This window comes from Quercus suber, unplaced genomic scaffold (assembly GCF_002906115.3).
Source record: "Quercus suber isolate HL8 unplaced genomic scaffold, Cork oak 2.0 scaffold_1190, whole genome shotgun sequence".
Taxonomy (NCBI): domain Eukaryota; kingdom Viridiplantae; phylum Streptophyta; class Magnoliopsida; order Fagales; family Fagaceae; genus Quercus; species Quercus suber.
In genome coordinates, this window is record NW_027070588.1 from 58462 (window position 1) to 66024 (window position 7563).

The window sequence follows — 7563 nt, forward strand, 5'->3', positions numbered from 1 at the left end:
ATATATATATATATATATATATATATATATATATAGTAAAATGAGAGTGGTAAAAATAAAAGTGATATTAGTAGTGCATTGATGTAAAAATAATTGTCTACACTTTAAAATTACCACCTCAATCAATTGAAAAAAAGTTGTAAAATAAGGTGTGTCCATGACAACTAATTTTCTAACTTTGTTAACAAAATTAATTCTCAAAAAAAGAAAAACAAAACAAAAGGAAAGACACATCTCTCCATAGATAATTTAAAAAAAAAATAATTAAAAAAAATAAATTAAAAAAAAAAAACAAGAAACAAAAATCTCTTATATGGCGGAAGTGCCATTGATCGTTAGATCAGGAAGAAAAAGTAGAATTTATTTTCCGAAATTAAAAGTATTAAATTTTAATATACATATTTTTTTTCAAAGACAATTTTAGTGTCTTAGATGAAGGAACCAAAAAGGATTGATATAGTAAGTTGAATTCACTTTCCATGGATAGTGTATATTTATATTTTTCTTCAAAGACTTATTACTAGGTTAAAAGAAAATTACTTATTATATATCTCTCAAAGAAAACAAGGGTGTATTGACTATTCTGATTTTTTTACCGCACATACATGAAACAAAGGTAGTTGAAAATTTGAAGTTAAGAGATTTTAACTTCTTCTTGGTTGTGATCTTAATTGGATCATCCAGTTTATGTTTCTTAAATATATAGACATAACGTATCATATCATATGGCTTGTTGCATACTAGGTTTAGAATGCTTTTAAATTATTTCATCAAAAAAAAAAAAAAAAAAAGCTTTTAAGTTATAGCCCATTATTTCATTTAGTTGGACTACTTAGCAAATCAAAAATAAAAAACCTAAAACCAAACCAAACAAAATCCCCTTTACTTGTTCTAAGGTTTTTTAAGATTGAATATTATTATGTTGATAGCAAACGCAATGTCTTGACAAATTTAGGTCAAGTCTCCATCCGCTAGGGCACCAAGGATGGAAAGAGGTGTTGAGGTTGTTATGTCTAGTAGTTGTATTACTTCTTGTTCTTTGTATGAGAGAGAATACATCCCATTTGCTTTATTATCTTGCCATGAAACATATCTATATAATTGAAACCAGACATGGTTCAAAAGGTTCAAGGCCAACTTGTACCAGTTTTGGCACATTGATAATACAAAGTCTTAGTAATGAGCAAGTACACATCTGGTCTTGTAACTTGTAATGATCTCTCTCAGAAAGTAAAATTTTAAAGCCATTGTATTACTGAACCAAGATATGAAGACGCAAGATTATAAAAATCAACCTACATAGGGCAATGAAGAAGATAGAAATCTCTTCAAGCAAAGCTGTGAGTGACAGAAATGCAAAATACTGGTCTACCCCTAGCACATTTGGCCTAGAATACCGTAGAAGACCTTGCTGTTTGTTTTCATAAAAACGAGGAAAATCAGAAAATAATATTGTTCCCCCAAGTTGAAATAGAACCCAATCAAGGACATATCACAGGCCAGTGTCATGAGGAAGCAAATGACAACAAATCCAGGGAGCATGGTGGCATCCCCCTTAAAAGCATTTTATGTGATTTACATACCCATGAAAGTAATATTGAAATTTAATGTTTATGTAGCCAGAGAAAGCTGAGTGCAATCACCAAAGAAAGTTTGAATTTACTAATACAAATCATTACATTTGTTTGAAAGTACAAAGACATCACGTTGACTAATTGATATCAACATCTTCTTGATCAAAACAATCAAATTTACACACAAAAATAACCCCTTCTACTTTGTAATCACTCACACACTCAACAAAGTCAAAATTGAAAAAGAAACAAACAAAACAAACAAACTCACTCCAAGCTCAATTATAGGTTGAGGGGAAAAGAATAACCTCACCAACTCTACATATACTTTGGGTTAAATACCCAAAAAAAAAAAAAAAAAAAAAAAAGTGTCTAGCAGTAAGGTATAGCCCAAAAAGGCAGAGAATGAAGTAAAAAAGATTCACTCTATATCTTTGAATCCTATTGTGGTTCTACTTTTTTTCCTTATTATTATTATTTTTTTTTTTTGGTGGGGTGGTGAAGAAAAACAAGCTAGTGATACTGTACACTTGAGAGCCAGTCCTCCATAATAGGTTTGCCAAAACTATAGTTGAGTTGCACTTTCTGGAGCATCAAAATGGCCTTTCCCACATGAACCTGAATTAATAATGTAAGCAGCAAGTGGAGCATTAAAGAAAGAATTAATTAAGAATAAAACATTGAAATTGCAAATTCCATTGAACAAACTAATGACAGATGAAGACATGAAACACATTCACAAAAACAGCTCAAACAATAAAGATTGCATCCTATCACTAACGATACTGATTTCATGTTGCACAGTGATCATAAAAAGCAATTGAGAATCCTTTCAAACAACAAATGCAAGAAAACAAAAGAATTTCCCTTACTCTGCTGTAAGGTTTTGATCAAATCATTTATTTGAGCAGGTTTTTATTTCTTTAAAAGATGTTGCTATCATTAGAAAATGGGAAGATATGCTTTAATGAGTCATTAGATATACCACTACGGAAAGAGTTAATAAGCACCAAAAAATCCTGAAATGCCAAGACATTAAAGTACTAGTGCTCTATATTTTTTAAAAATTACAGATGAAAGTGAATATAAAATCTGGGAAATCTCTCCAATGTTTAGCAAAAAGAGAAAGAAAATGTAAAGAATTCAGATATTGTGACATGAGTAGGATTTAATTGAAGTACTCACCAGTCTGATAGTTTCACATGAAGCCTCAAGCAACAGTTCGATCTATTCTTCTTATACCAATCTTTCGTAATTCTCGCAAGTGAGAAGCTACTTCCCTAATTAATCGAAGCCCTTCCTCTCCATTCCCAAGTGATTTAATAGTGTGCTCTAGGAAAGTTCGGTCTGCCTCCAGTGCCTCCAACCTGCCATTCAAATCCAAAATCTCATTTCCCAGAGAAGCTAACACAGGAGACCCTTGCCCACTACTATCAAATTCACTATTTTCCTTGCAAACGAGCTGAGTTTTCTCAAATGAGGATTGAGAATGCAGATCACTGCAGGAAACAGACACATCATCTTGCATGGACAGACCATTCTCTTCTATTCCACCATTTTCTTTATTTCCCCCATTAGAATTAGACTCTTTGAACTCACTTTCCCCATCTCCTTCACTTCTAGCACCCCCCCCCCCCAAAAAAAAAAAAATTACTCTCTATTCTTTTAGTGGATTAAACACATTAATATGTACTCAGTTTGTATAAGAGTTAGATAAATTATCATTCCTATTAAATCATTAAATTATACTGCTTTATATGTACTCAATTTATTCATGGTATAATATCATTGAAAATCATCAATAGTATGATTTCTTACAGTATCATATGTGACATAACACAATAATCAATTACAATTATATAGTGGATTTCAGATAGCTCAACTGGTAAAGTCTCAGGAGCGGACGCCATAGGTTAAAACTCTCTAAAAAAAAATTACAATTAAAACTCTATCACCAACAATTTTATGACATATAAATATTATTTTTTGATTGAAAATAAATTATCAAAATCTACACAAAAATATTCTTAATACCTTAAAATTTAATATGATTTTTTTAAAACCAAGATGAGATATATCTCTTCCAATGATCTTTGAATCAAATGTTAGATATATTTAAATAAACTTTTTCAAGAAAAAAATATATGGGGTTTGAATCCCATTATGATTTTACCAAAAAAAATGAAGTAGTAATTTTTCGATAAATTAAGAAAGAGAGGGAAAGAGTGACACAAACCCAACTAACTATGATTCAGAACAACACCAAAATAGCTAAAACAGTTTATATACTTCACTCATTTCATAATTTATTTTTTATACCTTATTAATACGATAAACTATGAATGGTAAATAAAAAGATAATAAAAATGGTGAATAAACACTTCTATCAATCACAATTTACTACTTTAACACATTTTGATAAGATTATAAATGTATTGTATTTCTAACATTTCTCATGTAGCTTTACATAATATCCAAAAGAAAAGAAAATTTTTCAATTTTTTATATAATAAATAGGTGGTGCTTTTTTACATGAAGAAGAAAAGTAAGAATCTTAACCAAAAAAAAAAAAAAAAAAGGAGAAAAGTAAGAATATTTTCCTCAAAAAAGAAAAGTAAGAATATCTATAACTTGTTGGTGAAGCAGGTAGGTGACCGGCCAATGAAAGTACATAAGTTTGAACCCTGACATTGATTGCGTACCAATGCAATAAATGAAGTGTGCTAAGGAAATTGATCCATTTTACTTTAAGTGGGCGGTGGTTTTCTGTGATGTTCTCATCTCAGAATTTTGATTGGTTTGGCCGTTAATGCTTGATAAAACCAACCACCCCACTTTCTACTTCAAATTGGACATTGACCAAAGTTTACACCTTTTTGGTTTAAAGCATTTTTTGGAAAATATTTTCGATGATTTTTTTGTTTGGGACCACTAAATTGAAATATTTTCGATTGACCTCATAAAATAAAACATATTTGTAGTGTAAAATATTTTATGTTCAAAATTTTCAAGAAACATTATTAGGCTGCGTTTATTTTGGGTGAAAATCACTTCCAGAAATGCTTTTCTGTAATTTCAGGTATTTGGTTGCGCACACTTCCAGAAATGCTTTTCTGTAATTTCTGGTATTTGGTTGCGCATGAAAAATCAATTTTCTAGAAATCATTTTCAATTGACCATGAGTCAAGGGTGAAAATGATTTCCCTTTTTATTTTCACTTCAAATAACGTTTTTCGAAAAACAGAGAGACAGAGAGCACGAAGAGAGAGAGAGAGCACGAGAGGAAGAAGAGGAGCCCAGATCATGCCGAAGATGTCGCCAGCGAACCCTAAGCACCGCGCTGATCTCTCCTTCAATCGCACTGCCCCGATCTCGCCTTCGATTGCCTCCGCTCGATCTCGCGATCTCACCATGCACCGCACTGCGCGATCTCGCCACGAACACCCATAGCCTTCGCACCGGCAAACCCAGAACCCGTCGCCGATTGAACCCCGAGCACCGCGCCGATTGAACTCAGTCGCCGATCGAACCCAGAACCCAGAACCCGGATTTGATATTTTTTTTTTTTGGTTTTGTTTCTACTTTTGATTCCCAGAGTTTGCTGTGATTTTGAAATTTTTTGTAATAATAATTTGTTTGGATGCTGAGAAAATAGCTGAGAAAATGTGAAAAATGTGTAGGAAAATAGCATTTTCAGAATAAAACCAAACACATAAAAATATTTTCTACAACAATTTTTATTATGCAACCAAACATTTGAAAATATTTTCCTTTCCCGAAAATAGCATTTCCAAAAAATAGGCTATTTTTCGGAAAATATTTTACGGGAACCAAACACAACCTAAGTAGCAAAATATCTTTCTTTCTAAATTATTAAGCAAAATGTCCTGGTTTTTAGAACTCAATTTTAAGAAAATCGAGTTACAAGTGGACTCGACATTAACAATGTCAAGTTTTATACATATTTTGCCACTTAATTTTTTTTTTTTGAAAATTTAAGTGAAACTCAATATTACTAATATCAATTTTTACTAAAAAAAAAAAATACACATAAAACTCAATTTTGAAGATATCAAATTTTACATATAACTTGATTTTGTTAAAATCGAGTTGCAAAACAAATGCATTTTGTTAAATACTTTATAAAGATGGGTATTTTGCTACTTAATTTTAAAATTAAAAATATTTAGCTATTTTGCCCGTAGAAGCAATTAGAAATAAAAAGCGTCAACTCCTCTTTTTTTCCCCTCAACTAATCTTAATTTCGTGATCCTCTTAGGCGATCTTTATTTCACAAACCCCTTTCCCTTGATAATCTTTTTGTGAAACATTCTCTAATGAATTTCATTTTGCGAACTCTCCTTGACAGGGACTTTTTTTTTTTTCCTTAGTAAACCCCTTTTTTTTTTCTTCTTTACGTTTATTCAGTAGCCCATATCTAAAAAAAATTTGCAGATCTTGCTAATATGGGTTTGTTATAAATTTTGGACATCTACAATTTTTTATGCGTGTTTTTTTGTGTGCCTTGTATTTTATAGGTAATATGTTCAATCCTTCATAGGTCCTATTTATAAAATCTTTTAACCCTACCTGCATACTACCCAAAATATATTAATCAAATTTGTGTAAAAAAATTTGACTAAGGAATTACATTTTTTAACCCAACCTACACACTATTGAATTATATTTTTTCTATAGTCTTAATATGCATGTCAAATTTCATGTTAATTTAATTTAATTTACTATTTGGTCCATAAACTCATTTTTAATGCATAATTTTAATATACAAATTAAGACTTAAATTTTGAACATTTAGTAGATTAAATAGTTGTTGATTTCTCATCATTTTGAAAATTTATAGGTATAGAGGTTATAAGAAGAACATGTAATTCAACAATAAATTTAGTAAAATTCACATTCAATAAAAACATTTTTACTATTGTAACATTACTTAAAGCCATATACTAGGTGTAACTTGACAAATTATGCCAATAAGAATAATATGAACATATATTTTAAATTTATCTTTAATTAGTAGCATTTAGGCACTAGAGAAGTACAAAATAAATAAATAAATAAATACTATATTAAGCATCTTTATTTAAATTATAAGTCATAAAGTGTGAGCTTCCCCCCCCCCCCGGCCATCATATAGCAGACCCAAGGCCCATGCCGAGGAGCGCAAGCTATTTTTGAGGGAAAGGGGAGGGGAGCCTATTTTCCTAAATCCACGCCGAGGATACCTTGTCCTCGGCCTGACAAAGGTGATTTTGGGGAGAGACTAACCCCAAAGTAAGCTGTCACTATCGCATTTAATGCGCTCAACTAACCCCCTGGCCGCATTAATGGGGAGGTAACCCTTGGCAGGATAACGTTGGTTAGAGTGAGCCACTTGAGTGCCGATAAGGCCTCTGATGGGACGGACAACCAGAAGAAAAGCGAATAGACGATCAACAGATGGAAGCAGGAGATAGGAAGATGAAACTATAAAAGAAAAGTTAGTAAAGCAAAGAGGGGGGGGGAGAAAGAGAGAACATTGAGGCCTCCTCGGCCACAGGCCGAGGAGCATTCCCCCATTTGTAAGGAAACACTTAGTTTTTTTTATAAGAAAAAGTTTGTGTATGGTGATCGACGGCCAGCACCTAAGCCTGTCAACCCACTCTCTATAAATTTAGAGTTTGGGCTTATTGGGCTAAAAACCCATCACCCAGGGTTAATCCAAATTGAGTCCCTACAATAGCCATATAGGGTTTCAACCTCCTCTCTCCTATTTAAAATGTGCAAGAAGATAAAATAAAGGTAGAATGATCCTCACAATTATCTTAAACAATAAAATGAAAACATAAAGTGTTTTAATTCTTATACTTTATTGAACCAATGGTTTGGTCCAGTAATTCTCAGGGCCTCATTAAGATTCACGAGGTCTTGAGTTGAATTTCTAGTCGGATGCTTAAAGAGTTTTACATACTCACATTAGGGAGCGGGGGGG

General features: G+C 32.0%; 1 non-coding gene across 1 annotated transcript; it reads right to left on the reverse strand.

Annotated features, from left to right (window-relative positions):
* Positions 1-1630: 1630 nt before the first annotated feature.
* Positions 1631-3193, reverse strand: LOC112022284 (uncharacterized). The gene is made up of 2 exons (XR_010627442.1): positions 2760-3193; positions 1631-2192 (listed from the first exon to the last, which is right to left on the reverse strand). It is a non-coding gene; the product is annotated as an uncharacterized LOC112022284 (transcript).
* Between the last annotated feature and the right edge of the window lie 4370 nt (positions 3194-7563).